This window comes from Dipodomys merriami, unplaced genomic scaffold (assembly GCF_024711535.1).
Source record: "Dipodomys merriami isolate MVZ:Mamm:240054 unplaced genomic scaffold, mDipMer1.0.p SCAF_28, whole genome shotgun sequence".
Classification (NCBI taxonomy): domain Eukaryota; kingdom Metazoa; phylum Chordata; class Mammalia; order Rodentia; family Heteromyidae; genus Dipodomys; species Dipodomys merriami.
The window spans coordinates 5,316,031-5,331,174 of NW_027204270.1; the positions used below are offsets into that span (position 1 = coordinate 5,316,031).

The 15,144-nt window shown below is 43.4% G+C and overlaps 1 protein-coding gene across 2 annotated transcripts in view; it reads right to left on the bottom strand.

The window, feature by feature from the left end:
- The window catches only part of Rere (arginine-glutamic acid dipeptide repeats), a 402,127-nt gene that overhangs the window by 211,734 nt on the left and 175,249 nt on the right, over positions 1-15,144 (bottom strand). The window lies entirely within an intron of this gene.

Below are 15,144 nucleotides of genomic sequence, written 5' to 3' on the forward strand. Positions count from 1 at the left end.
TCTTTTTGCTTATGTGGTGCTGGGGAATCGAACCTAGGGCCTCATGCATGTAAGGCAAGCGCGCTATACCACTGAGCCACCTTCCCAGCCCCCCAACTTGTTTTTGAGATGAGATCTTACTATGTAGCCCAGGTTGACTCAAACTTGTGGGCTCAGTCCCTAGAGTAGCTAAAGCCTACAGGCGTGAGCTGCCCTAACCAGTTTATAAAAAATACACAGCAATACAGCAACTGAGTAATGCATATCATGTTAGGTTAGCTTATGATACACACCCTCAAACTTTAGTCTCAAACAAAATCTGAAACACTAGTATTAGATCTAGATACAACCTATCAATAACCTGCACTGGTGGCTCACGCCTGTAATCCTAGCTACTCAGGAGGCTGAGATCTGAGGATCGCGGTTCAAAGCCAGCCCGGGCAGGAGAGACTGTGAGACTCCTATCTCCAATAAACCACCAGAAAACCGGAAGTGGCGCTGTAGTTCAAGTGGTAGAGCGCTCGCCTTGAGCTGAAGAGCTGAGGGACAGCGCCCAGGCCCAGAGTTCAAGCCCCACGACCGACCAAAAAAAAAAAAAAAAAAGTAATAATGTTTCTTAAAGATGGTTTGGAGAGGGGCTGGGAATGTGGCTTAGTGGTATAGTGCTTGCCTACCATGTATGAAGCCCTGGGTTCAATTCCTCATTACCACATACACAGAAAAAGCCAGAAGTGGCGCTCTAGCTCAAGTGGTAGAGCACTAGCCTTGAGCAGGGAGTCTCAGGGACAGCACACAGGCCCTGAGTTCAAGCCCAGAATTGGCACAAAAAAAAAAAAAAAAAGATGGTTTGGAGTGTAAGGTCATGGTTAATAGTAATACTAAGACAGTGTCTTTCAACATCAATGACTCCCAGAACCACTGTCAATCAGATGATCTCCGAAGCACTCCTTCAGTAGTAAAGAGATACAGGCCTGGTGGTGTCTCCCCTGGCTTCCCAGGATGTCCTTATGAGCAGACACCAATCACCAGAAAGCTGCTCGTTTGCATCAGCCACGTCAAATTACTTTTGCCTATGCCCATAACAAACATTTTTACTTCATCTAAAAAACATCTTCAGTCAGTTTACCCCACGCTAGCCTGAATACAACAAAACCCTAGTTGGACAGATGCCCAAGGTGTAGATTACTAAGAAGAGAAATCAGCTGGGTTTTGACTTCTTATTTGAATTTTCCAAGAAAGTCATGCTGCCTCTAATTTAATCTAGTCTCTGGACTGATAACCCAAACAAGAAGCTGGTAGGAATTAAAAACATACAGGACAGGTGTGTAGAAAGTCTGTGACCAGAAGGTATCTGCTACCTTGCGGTGGAAAGCTCCTGTCACAAGGAAGGATTGATGTCATGATACAGGTTTCCATTCCCTCAGAACCATGGAAGGACATACACATAACTGAATTGGAGGGGCTGGGAAGGTGGCTCAGTGGTAGAGTGCTTGCCTCGAGTGCATGAGGCCCTGGTTCAATTCCTCAGCACCACATAAGCAGAGAAGGCCGGAAGTAGTGCTGTGGCTCAAGTGGTAGAGTGCTAGCCTTGAGCTAAAGAGCTGAGGGACAATGCCTAGGCCCAGGATTCAGGCCCCATGACCAAAACAAAAAAACTGAATTGGATATGTACAATAATCAGCATTAAAAAGCAAGAGAGTGGGGCTGGAAAGGTGGCTCAGTGGTAGAGCACTTGCCTTGTATGCATGAGGCCCTGGGTTCGATTCCCCAGCACCACATAAGCAAAAAGAAAAAAAAGCTGAAAGTGGCACTGTGGCTCAAGTGGTAGAGCACTAGCCTTGAGCTGAAGAGCTGAGGGACAGTGCCCAGGCCCAGAGTTCAGGCCCCACGACCGGACCCAAAAAAAAAAAAAAAAGCAAGAGTGTTTCCTTTAGCTTTTTCTTTTCTTTTTTTTTTGGGGGGGGGGGGGTGGGCCGCAGGGGGTGGTTGTAAGGCTTGAACTCAGGTCCTGGGTACTGTCCCTGAACCTGTTTGTGCTCAAGGCTAGACTCTACCACTTGAACAACAGTATCACTTCCACATTCTGGTTGTTAATTGGACATGAGTCTCATAGTCTTTCCTGCCCAGGTTGGTTTCAGAGATCCTCAGATCTCAGCCTCCTGAGTAGCTAGGATTACAGGCGTGAGCCACTGGTGCCCAGCTTCCATTAGCCTTTTAACTATATATTTCACTAGACTCCTGATAAAGTGATCAGTCCTGTTAAGAGTTTTCAGAGCTTTATGTAGAAAACGTCTTTATCGGCTCAACTGCCTTACTGAGTAATTGTATTCCCTTAAGAAACAGAAAAGTGTCACTTAATCCCAGTAGGAAATGAGAGCAGCAGCAGAGTAGGCCTCGGCTGCTCTGTCTTCCACCACAAAATGTTAATGAACAGTATGTGTTTTTCGGATAAAGTAATATACTCACAAGAATTCTAACTGCTTTAAAGACAGCTTAATAAAATAAGTTGAAGTGCACAGTTAGAAGTATATTCCAAATTACTATGTTGAAACAAAGGTGTACTCTAGATGGCCTAACTAGAATTATGAAGTGGGCAGGCAAGTGGCCTGCCCTAATACCACCTCTCACTCCAGACAGACAACCATCTGTGTCTCTCACTTATTCTTTCAACTAGAATGCATTCAATTCAGAAAACAACCTGGTAGTGGAAAGAGAAAACAAATAACTCACAATATACTATACTCAAACACACACACACACGCACGCACGCACGCACGCACGCACGCACGCATGTGCAACTTGCTGGATGCCAGTAGCCTGTAATTCTACCTACTAAGAAAGCAAAGATCCAGAGGATCATGGTTCAAAGCCAAACTGGGTAAAAAAAATTTCATTAAATTCCATCTCCAGTTAACTAGCAAAAAGCAGAACTGGAGGTACAGCTCAATTAGTAGAGCACTAGCCTAGCCAAGTACAAAGTCAAGTTCAAACATAAGCACCAGCAAAAAAAATAAAAGAAAAAAGGTTGGCAGAAAGGAAGCACACAAGAGAAAATAAAGAACTATCTATGAGAAAACGTGGATAGCCTCCAGCTGCTTCCAGCATGTGGTGGGTGTGTCCCGAAGGGCATTCCCAGTCCTCCAGCAGACAGCAGCCATCCAGGAGACAGGGTTGCAAGCTGAGGAGCAGTCCTTCTCCCTCCATCCGCTCTTACGTGGAACTCCGCCAGAAGCTGGGTTCCCTGTAAAGGGTCAGCCTCCCAGTAAGGTGCTTACCAGACTGGATCCAACACACACAGTACTGCTAGAACTTTCCCTAGACATTGGCTAAACCTCTGCCTTCCTAGGGCTGGGAAGTTGGCTCAGTGGTAGAGTGCTTGCCTTGCATGCCTGAGGCCCTGGGTTCCATTCCTCAGCACCACATAAGCAAAAAGAAAAAAGCCGGAAGTGGCACTGTGGCTCAAGTGGTAGAGCGCTAGCCTTGAGCTGAAGAGCTGAGGGACAGTGCCCAGGCCCAGAGTTCAGGCCCCACGACCAGACCCAAAAAAAAAAGATATTAAAAAAAAAAAAAAAAAAAAAAAACCTCTGCCTTCCCACCTGGCCCTCTCCCCCTATGCTAGAAGAAAGTGTCGTAACATCTGAGCAGCAGCCGGGAAGGCACAATGTGATTTTGCACTGTTTTCTGTCTCACAGCCCTGCTCAATTGGGCAAGGCTGCTCTTCCTGAGCAGAATGAAAAACCCTCCAAAACATGGCTACAAGGACACAAACTGCTCCAAAGTCACCTAGCAGATGCAAGTTTGCAGGTCCAACTGACAAACCCAATTCTGACTCCACATAACAGAACCTCTGACCTAGTCTTGCAGCCAGGAGGAAAGCAGTGAGCACATGCCCACAGGCCTTTCCTCCTTCCCCGGTACAATGGATGACAGGACACCAGCACCAAAGCGGCACCAGGCTAGTTTCTCTCCCTAACATTCCCAAAATGGGCCACTTTCCCCTCCCTCTACCCTGCTGAAGAATGAAAGCCAAGGCCTCGGGCGTGCTAAGCTAGAGTTCTGTCACTGAGCTGCCCGGCTACCCCTCTGCCTTCTCTTTTTCAGTCCATGGAAATCCTAACAGTCATCTAACAAATTAACTCTTCCAATCCTGCCAGGCTACAAGACAAAAGCCAGCTTTATATTCTTCCCTTGCTAGGGGAAGAATATGATTAACATAGGTTCATCATATTACCAGGTTAATGAAACATGTCAAACACATTTGATGTTTGCTAAGGTGTCACTAAACAATCTGTTAACCAGCCACCCATAGCCACAAAAGAAAACAGAAAAGCAAGGTGAAAAAAATGGTGTCTATGCACCCAATGAACAAGCCCCTCCCCCCCCCAAAAGCCACTCAGGCAATAGAATTAAGGAGAGCATCGTAAAATGGAAGGGAATTATCCAAAGGGACTCACCAGCCTAGTGACTAATTTTAATACAAAATGCCTCACAAATCTCCCTCTGCCTGACAAATCACCAGCTGAGGCAAATCCTAGATAATGGAACGGCTGTAAGGAGGCTCTTTTTAATAATTTAGCGCATCAGGAACGGGTATTGATTCCTGTTTTCAGCAAAAGTGTTATCTTCAACCTTACAGCTCAGAGACAACATCAGAAATTTAATCACAGTGCCTTTCCTGCCACACCATTCTCCAACAGCCCAGCACCACTGTCATTCTGCTTCCGCCTCTGCTGCTAGAGAGCGATCCTGGCTTCCATCCATGTGAGTTCCCCACCTAAGCCACAAGAACCACAGCAGCATTTCAGCTTCTATGCACCAAACCATGAATCTGCCAATTATCACTTACCACCTGTCTTCCTTATAAACAATTTTAAAAATGCACCAGTTTATTTTGTGCAGCCCAATCTCATTTGTTAACAAATTCACTTAAAACCAGTGTGTCCATTAGCATGGTAACTGTGCCAATCTTTAGTCATCTGTGGGTATATAATTTAACACTGCCAAGACAATACTACTAACGAAGGAAAAACCAGGGGGGAAACAAAAGCTATCAATCACAGCTTACCAATTCTGAATAAGAAGAAGGATTCCTCAGGTTTCAGAAATAACTAAGCAAATATTAAACTTACTAGTAACAAGTAAGGCTACTTCTACATATATCAGGACAAGAAAAAATATTTTTAAAAATCTAGACTGACAATAAGCCAGTGTGCTTCCTGATTGAAGTACAAATCCATCTCCTGTCATCCCAGACAGTAAGTGTTGCATCCAGTCACAATGCCCGAAAACCCAACACCAGGCAATTCTCACTTTGCTGTTTCTCTCACCCTCCAGGGCTGCGGGAGATGGGTGGATATTTCTCCTGCAAATTTGGCTTGTGATGCTCAAGCATCCTGCTCAGATTCTTGGATCCAGTCTCTTGAGTCTCAAATGCCTGCAGGTCCCCAGACATTTTATAGCTGCTGTTTCAGGTTGTTCTGCCTCATCCCAACTCTATACTGTTTCAGGGCCCCAGGGCAGTGCAGCCATACGTAGCACAGCTAAAAAGCACCAGTCTCATGTGGTCCTGCTGTGTGGCAACTAGTCTCTCTCTATTAAAAGTTCAAAAGTGTCAAAGTCAGCATCACAGGCAAACAAAAATAAGCAAAAAGCAAGACATAATAAAATAGGCATTCTGTACTACCTGGAAAAATGTATTGCATGGTATGTAATGGATGGTCTATGAGTTACACAAACTCATATGAATTCCAACCATTCAGGGAAGAAAGTGAACATATAACACACAAGTCCAACAAAATACCAGCAAGCTGAAACATGTCTTGTCAGAGGAGGGTAGAGGTTAAGGGGAGGGGAGAAAGACTAATTGAGAGGCAAGAGGCAGGTGAATATAGCCTAATGTTCAACATATATATGTGAAAATGACATGTTGAATTGAAATTCTTTTATGCAAAGACTTAAAGATCATTTTAAAAGCTTATTTAAAAAAAAACAAACTTGAGGGCTGGGAGTGTGGCTTAGTGGTAGAGTGCTTGCCTAGCATGCATAAAGCCCTGAGTTCAATTCTTCAGTACCACATACATAGAAAAAGCTAGAAGTGGTGCTGTGGCTCAAAATGCTAGAGTGCTTGAGTAAAAGAAGCTCAGGGACAGTGCCCAGGCTCTGAGTTCAAGCCCCAGGACTGGCAAAAAATAAAAAATAAAAATAAACTAATAACTTGAACTACACTGTGTCATCCTCCAGCTAAGACTCTAGTCACAAATAGTACTCTCTGGGTTTCACACCCCTCTCCCTTTTCATGGGAGGGAGAAGGCCAAGGGGAGAAAACACCCAGTAGTTACTTACTTAAAAAAGAAAAGAAGGGGCTGGGAAGGTGGCTCAGTGGTAGACTGCTTGCCTCACATGCATGAGGCCCTGGGTTCGATTCCTCAGCACCACATAAGCAGAAAAGTTGCACTGTAGCTCAAATGGTAGGGCACTAGCCTCGAGCTGAAGAGCTGAGGGACAGTGCCCAGGCCCAGAGTACAAGCCCCATGACTGACCCCCCCCCCCCCGCCCAAAAAAAAAGCCTCTAGCACATTTTTGCCAGGATAAACTTAACCTGACATTGGTTTTTCAGTGATGATGAAAATAAGATAAAGCAATAGTACAATTGAACAATACAGGAAATCCAGCAGTCTGCACATGTGAGAACCTTTCATTACTAAGAGCTTGAACTACAAATAATCAGTAACACAACTGAATCACAAATAGCTATTTTATCTCAGAAACACATCACTACCCATCCCAGGAGATTAATGTTAGTACTTAGGATTTTGCAGGTCTGTAGTTAGGTTTGCAATTAATACATAAACTGCTTTTCACTGTTGTATTAGGGATATAAGCAAACTTTGTGCCAAGTTTGAGTGCTGTGAAGGTAGGAAATTAATATGGGAGAACCATAAGAGCAGTATTTTGAGATCATGGTATGCCCCAGGGCTGATGAAGATAAGTCATCCTGGAAGTGCATCTGAATTTCTGGGTCCTCAAAGGACAAGATCAGATGTGCTATTTATTACTATAGCCACTGAGCAGAGGGCAGACCATGGCTGAAGCAGCTGCCCATCCGAATCTGAATATGGATCAGGACCTGGTAGCCTTCAGCTACTGAATCCACATTTTTGTTTTGTAAGTGAAGGAACTAAGGCTCAGAGAGATTCTCATCTCATCACACAACCAGCATGTGTTATCATAACTTCAAGAACACAAGGTTTACCTACTCCCATGGTGTAGGGGAGGGTTATACATCTTTGCACTGTTCTTTAATTTCTCTATATGCTTGAAATTGTTTTAAACAAAGAAATCAAAACAAAACAAACAAAAATAAAAGGATAAAAATGCCTGGCAAGTGCCAAGGCCGCAAGTTCCAGCTCCAATAATGCAAAAGAGAGAGAGAAAGACGCAGGGATGGAGGTGACTGGGCTAGGGCAGGGGGGCAGATCTAGGAGGCAAGGCTCAAATACAGCAGAAGCAGTTAAGAGGCAGAAGCAGAACCATAAAGGGAAAGGCACGGGAGACCAATAAGGACTGAAGCCACATCTCAGAGGCAAGGGGAGGGAGCAGCATTCTGCTCATGAAGAAGGCTGGGCTTCATAGCTGGAGAAAAGGTCCTTGGACTCAGCAAACCAAAGGCTAAGAAGTCTTAGCAGCAAAAAGGGACACAATTTGCTGCACTACACACTCAAATTACCATTTAAGAACAGAAAAATCATCTTGAGTTCCTGATAACTCATCACAAAAAAATTTAAACTAAACAGGCACCGGTGGCTCATGCCTGTAATCCTAGCTACTAAGCTAGTCAGGAAGCGGAGATCTCAGGATTGGGGTTCAAAGCCAGCCCAGGCAGGAAAGTCCATGAGACCCTTATCTCCAATTAACCATCTGAAAACCAGAAGTGGTGCTGTGGTTCAAGTGGTAGAGCACTCACCTTGAGCTGAAGAGCTCAGGGACAATGCCCAAGCCCAAAGTTCAAGCCCCACGACCACCCCCCAACAACCCCCCCCAAAAAAAGTGAACTCTTCCACTAACACAAAGCACTCATTCTTACATTAAACTGCAAGAAAATTATGTTTCCAGAAATTTTATGAAGTTCAAAATTAAAGCTGTTTTATTAAATGAGGAAGATCTGAATGAGAGGATTTGACACCCAAACAGAGGACAGTGATTGACTTTGTAATCTCCATGAATCAGCATGAAATTATCGCATGAAATCTCCAATTTTTCAGATATCCTTTAACACTGTCTCTAAATAATTTCAGGTAAAATGTTCTAGTACTGCCCTTAAAAACTAGACAAGTCAACTCTTTCCCAATTTGTTTTTAATAGAAATTAAATCAAAGCAATAAAAAATAGATGGATCTCTATTATGGGCATTAAGAAGTAAAAATGGTCTTAAGAAATAAAAGTTGAATGTTTTACATGGTATTTACATTAATACATAGGTTAAACAAGTACACATTTTCAAGATGAGTACAACATAATACAGTTTGAATGAAGAGATTTGAAGTCATTCTGTTGTACTATCTACTGGCAAAATATGCTATGCCAGCTCAATGATAAAGGCAGACCTAGATTCTCTGACCTACAAAATTTGATATAAACCAGGAATGTTGGCACGTGCCTGTACCCGATACAGGGTAAACTGAGGTAGGAGGAACAAGAGTTCCAGCCAGCCTAAGCTACATAGCAAGACCCTATCTACATACATACATTCAATGTAATTGTGACCCAGAGAGACTTTCTAGTACAGACAGGTGACATGGATATTACAAAATTCTGCTGATTCTCACACCAGTAATCTTAGAAGGCTGAGTCCTGAGGATCACAGTTCAAAGCCAGAAAATTCTGTGAGACTCTTACCTCCAAATTAACCACCAAAAAGCCAGAAGTAGAGCCCTAGCATTAATCAAAAAGCCAAGTGAGACTGTAAGACCTTGAGTTCAAGCCTCAGTACTGACACATATATTCAAGAAGTCCTAGGGCATCCTAAAGCTAGGGGTAGTGCTAAAAAGTTAAGCACTGTAAACTCATTTCTGCAGATTTAAATCCACAATAATTATATAATTAAAAGTAATTCTACAGCTGGGAAAGTGGCTCCGTAGTAGAATGCTTGCCTTGCATGCATGAGGCCCTGGGTTCGATTCCTCAGCACCACATAAGCAGAAAAAGCCGGAAGTGCTGCTGTTGCTCAAATGGTAGAGCGCTAGCCTTGAGCTGAAGAGCTGAGGGAAAGAGCCCAGGCCCAGAGTTCAGGCCCCATGACTGACGGGGGGGGGGGGGGGGGGGGAGTAATTCTAGAAGACACACCTCAATACAACTTACAAATAATCATTAAATCCAATACAGATCTATGGTAACAAGAGCCTGCTTAAATTCTAGCCAGTTATAAAAGAATGGGATTGCTGAAATCTGTGCTCAGAAAATGTGTCTTGAGGCTCCTTTCAGAACAGAGCCGTATGATGGAAAGAGGACCTCAAGGACAAACAAGCTTGGGATCGGCCTTCACAGATGAGCAGATAAGACAATCACTGTTCCAGGTGAAACAGGTGCATCTGGAAACAGGCCATGTGTTCTCTACGTCAGTTGTATATTTTTAGAATTTTTCATACTTTGCTACATTAAAATTCAATAACTAAGTAATCATCTTTCATTTAAGTTAGCTAGATTAAATCCCAGCATTTATATTAGCAATTCTTCTGAGAATTCAGTCACCTTAACTTCTTTCACTGCAATCACATATAAAAGGCAGGAAGGAGGTCTTGGGATCTTTCCCCAAGGTTATTTTGGCACACTGGTTGACAACCGAGGAAACCAGGGTGCATAATGAGAAATCGTCCTACATGGCTGAACTAAGGCCTGCCTGATTAGAGTTCTTTGTATCTTTTTTGAGACAGTCTTCCTTTGCCACCCTGTGTTAGCTGTACCTACCACTGGGATTAAAGGCACATACCAACATGCTGACTCAGCCTTCAGAGCTTTCGAAGCCACAAGTTGGTTACACACACACACACACACACACACACACACACACACACACACACACACACACACACACACACACACACACACACACACACACACACACACACACACACACACACACGATCAGCTTCACTTCTAAAATAGTATTTTATAATGAATATTCATTTTTAATTATTAAATGGTACCAAATTCCCAAGCATAAAAGGTACTGATGTTAAAAATTATGCATAATAATGTAATACTTAAGGAAAAAGTACATGCTTTTATACTGGTTTGACAAGCTTAAAACAGTTACTAAGCAAAGCATTCTTGGAAAATGGCAAAGGAGATGGCCAAAGGGCTGTCTTCCTGCAGTAATTTGTTCACGTAATAAAGCTTTATCTGAACTTGAAAACACAAAGTGTTCTTGGCCACAAGGGGTAGTAAAAGGCCAGATACCCAAGATAAAGGACACATGGCTTGGGGCCCAAGTACCTCCTCACCTAACAGGGGCCTCAGAGACCACACCCTTGCTGCTGTCCGCAGCTTCTTTCTCTGTAACTAACCCAGGCAGGTGGATCTAGATGGGGCAGTAATTTTACTCCAGGGAAATGCAAGGACCAACTTTTTTTTCTGAAAAATAAAAATAAAAAAGAGCAAGTACTACAAACTACCATTTTTCAAATGTATATAGACACTATTAAGATAAACAGGAAGGAAATTCAGAGCAACTGCCCGCCAGGCGTTTTTGTTGTTGTTGCTTTGTTTTGCCCTGGGATCTTGCTGAGGGGCTATTTTTTGTTTGTTTTGAGATGGGTCTGGCTAATTTTTCGGTAGGTCTCTATCTAGCTCTGAGCACCTTGAGCTCACAGGAGTTCTCCCCCACACCACAGCATGCTGTCAGGATGTGGCATTATGTTGTGTAGGCTGGTCTAGGATTTGTGGTCTCAAGTGATCCACCCACCTCAGCCTCTCTAACAGCTGGAAATTTAGACATAGGCGACCTCACCCAGCTTAAATTCTTGATCATAACTCCTTTATTTTGATTTTTTTGGGGGGGCTGAGGAGTTAGAGAGAGAGAGATGCTTGAACTCAGAGGCTCAGTGCTGTCCCTGTGCTTTTTTGCTCACTCTACCACTTATCCACAGCTCTACTTCTGGCTTTTCAGTGGTAAGAATCTCATGAACTTTCCTGCCACGGCTGGCTTCATACCACAATTCTCAGATCTTAGCTTCCTGAGTAGCTAGGATTATAGGCATGAGACACTGGTACCCAGCGTAAGAAATTTCTTAAAACAAGAATTTGCAAAACTTACATCTTATGTAATAATATTGTTTAATGTATGTTTAATATATGCTGAGTATAGTTATATACAAATATTCTTTCAGTAAATATGGCACAGATGGTGGCCCACAAGATTAAAACAGATCTGAAAATTTCTCACCTAAATATTTCTGCTATACCTTTCCTATGTTGGTATGTTTGTTGTTTGTCTTATTTTTGGGTGTCAATCTTGGGTGCAGTCCCTGAACTTCTGTGCTTAAGGCTAGCACTCTATTACTTTGAGGCACAGCTTCATTTCTGGCTTTTTTTTTGGGGGGGGGGGTTAGAAAGGAAGCAGGTAGTTAACTGGAGATAAAAGTCTCACGGCCTTTCCTACCTGGGCTGCCTTTGAACCATGATCCACACTGCCTATGTGTATACTAGGCTATACCTTCAAAATTTGTGCAAGGACATTCCATGAAGTTTACAAAATGATTGCCTAGTGATGCACTGGTTTGAACTGTCCCCATTGTTAAGTGATGCACAAACTGGGTGCCAGGCTAAGAAATTTCTTAAAACAAGAATTTGTGTAACGTATGTCTTATCTAATAGTAAGAAATTTAATCAATTATTCAATTTTTCTAAGAATCCTTTGAGGGTAGCTAGTAGTGGTATGATCATTTTAAAAGTGAGAAAACTGAGGATTAGAAAGTTCACTAAAAAAAAAACAAACTGATTGGGCTGGGAAGGTGGCTCAGTGGTAAAGCGCTTGCCTTGTATGCCTGAGGCCCTGGGCTCAATTCCTGAGCACCACATAAGAAAAAAGCCAGAAGTGGAGCTGTGGCTCAAGTGGTAGAGCGCTCGCCTTAAGCTGAAGAGCTGCGGGACAGCGCCCAGGCCCAGAGTTCAGGCCCCACGACCGGACCGAAAAAAAAAAAAAACAAACTGAAACAAAACTAATAGAAACAAAATAGTTCAAACCATACTCCTACAGTATTAATTATACCTGTTAGCCATGTAGCAGGGGTTTCAAAATGCACAAAAGCACATGGCTTGGGGGGGGGGGGGGGGGTGGAGACGGCACGGCTGGGAAGGTGGCTTAGGGGCAGAGTGCTTGCCTAGCATGCAGGAAGCCCTGGGTTCAATTCTTCAATACCACATACACAGAAAAGGCCAGAAGTAGTGCTGTGGCTCAAGTGGTAAGAGTGCTAGCCTTGAGCTCAGGGACAGTATCCAGGCTCTGAGTTCAAGCCTAGGACTGGCAAGGGGGGGGGGGGGGAAGCATATGGCTAAAACAAAGTAATTCCTAAATACATCAAGAGGACAGGCAAGTGCATGTGCACACAGGCGGTGTGCACAGACACATCCAGGATAATGGACATCAAGGTGTCCCCATCAATGGCAGTGCCAGCCTTGCTCCGAACACAGCCTCTACCATGCTGCCATTTAATTTCAGTCAGCTGCAGGACTGGAATCATCTCAAACCTAAACCAGTCTAAGAATCATCTCAACAATGTTATCTTTGCCTTCCTTTATCCCTCACTACTCCCACAGGTGAACATAGTACTGTTTGGAGAAAGAAGGAAGGAAAAAAAGAAAGAAGGAAGGAAGGAAGGAAGGGAGGGAGGGAGGGAGGGAGGGAGGGAGGGAGGGAGAAAAAGAGAACGAGAAGGAGAAAGAAAGAGAAAGAGAAAGAGAGAAAGAAAATAAATAAATCCAAGATCAAGATTCTTGATAACAAAAAGTTGCCCCTCCAGAACACATACGCACACATATACAACCCAAATAAGATACATATATACAGGCGCCGGTGGATCACAACTGTAATCCTAGCTACTCAGGAAGCTGAGATCTGAAGATCACAGTTCAATGCCAGCCCAGACAGGAAAGACCATGAGACTCCTATCTCCAATAAACCACTAGAAAACCAGAAGTGGCGCTGTGGCTCAAGCAGTAGAGCGCTCGCCTTGAGCTGAAGAGCTGAGGGACAGCGCCCAGGCCCAGAGTTCAAGCCCCATAACCGACCACAAAAAAAAAAAAAAGGTACATACATATATATATATATATATATATATATATATATACACACACACACACACACACACACACACACACACACACACACATACACACACTAATGAGTTTATCATCATTAGTGTAGAACCACAGATCACATACACCTGAATAGACAAAGAAAGTTAAATTATGATGTAATGTTATCCTATAAAAACCAAATTAACAAAAATAGTCTATTAGAGAAGACATCTGGTGTATCATGGCAAGAAACGTTAATGATATAGTCTGCAAGCCTGCAATCAGTTTTCCTCCCAGCAGTCTCCCATTACACTGTATTAGAATTTATGAGAGCTCCACTTGTGGGGGCAGAAGGGAGCTCTGCCAAGTGGATCCGATTCAGATCCAGCACAAATGACTTTGGCAGCATGAAGCATCATTAAAGAACAAATCAATACACTTTGCTTTACGCAGAATCATCTGACCAAGAGAAGATGCATCATCTTGCTACAGAACTTCTATAACCTATATTTAACAGTTTCTGGGTGCTCCACCAGTCATGAATTTACTTAAATCTTCAGTGGACATAATACGGTTGTTATTATTATTGTTAAAAAGTAAATACCTAAATACTGGTCATCTGTAATGCTAAAGTCTAATAAAAATCAGTATTACAAAAAAATTTCAAATCCAGTCAGCAAATCCTGGTTAATATTAGTGGTAAATAAAACAATCTAATGCTTCATTGCATTGATAGGACAATCCATCAAGAAAATGTTAGCCTGAAAGATAAATCCACTTTTTTTATTTTAATTTTTATTTTTTGTGAACATCCACTTTTTAAAAATTTTTTTGGGGTGTCTGGTCGTAGCGCCTGAACTCTGGACCTGGGCGCTGTCCCCCAGCTCTTCAGCTCAAGGCTAGCTCTCTACCACTTGAGCCACAGCGCCACTTCCGTGGCTTTCCAAGCTTGGGTGGTACTGAGGAATCGAACCCAGAACCTCATGCATGCAAGGCAAGCGCTCTACCACTGAGCCACCTTCCCAGCCCCCTTCTTAAATACATATAGGAGAACAGAGTGAAGGCTGAAGTACCAGCCTGGTTCTGCTCACTTATCCCTGGGTGTGAATATAGTATCCCAGAGACCAGACGTCTACCCACTGCTTTGGGTAGTCCTGTGAAGTTTTATTTCAAGAAAATTAAGGCTTTCTTAGTGGGAATCCATTTTTGAGTAGAAGGTCTAATTACTAAGTAATCATGGCAACTATGGAAAAATGATTTGGTAGGTGTAACTATTATTTTTTACTTTTTTGTTTTCTTTTTCGGTTGTGGGGCTTAAAACTCAGTTCCCAGACTGCCCTGGTGCACTGCCTAAGGTGGTGCATCCACCTGGAAGGTTTCTCCATTCTGCCTATCTACACCAAACTGAGGGCCAAACACACACCTAGCATACCTCACTACTCCACCCTCCACTGTCTTCCCCCAGTGCTACAGCCCAGCCAGAGAGCTCTTTCTTAGTGCCAAGATACTAATGTTGCACACTGCAACCAAAGAATTCATCATGTATTGGCACTATTTTGTTGTGTGTGGGGGGGAGGGGGTAGAGACAGGGAGAGGGAAAGGGACAGGGACAGGGACAGGGAGAGAGTACACACTATCCTAACAGACTACAACCATTAGCCCTACAGTCAGATTGCACTTCAAGTTGGCAACCAGTTTCAAAACCCCTGCCTTTTAGAAAAGGTACCATTAAGTCCTCCTAAAGGAAGGAAAAATGCAAAATGTGTACACAGCTTTTGGGGTGGGGGGCGGGGCGAGGAGGTACTCATACACACACAGGAAGAATCTCTGGGGAGCACCCAACACAGGGCAGGCCCCTGTCCTACTGGTAGA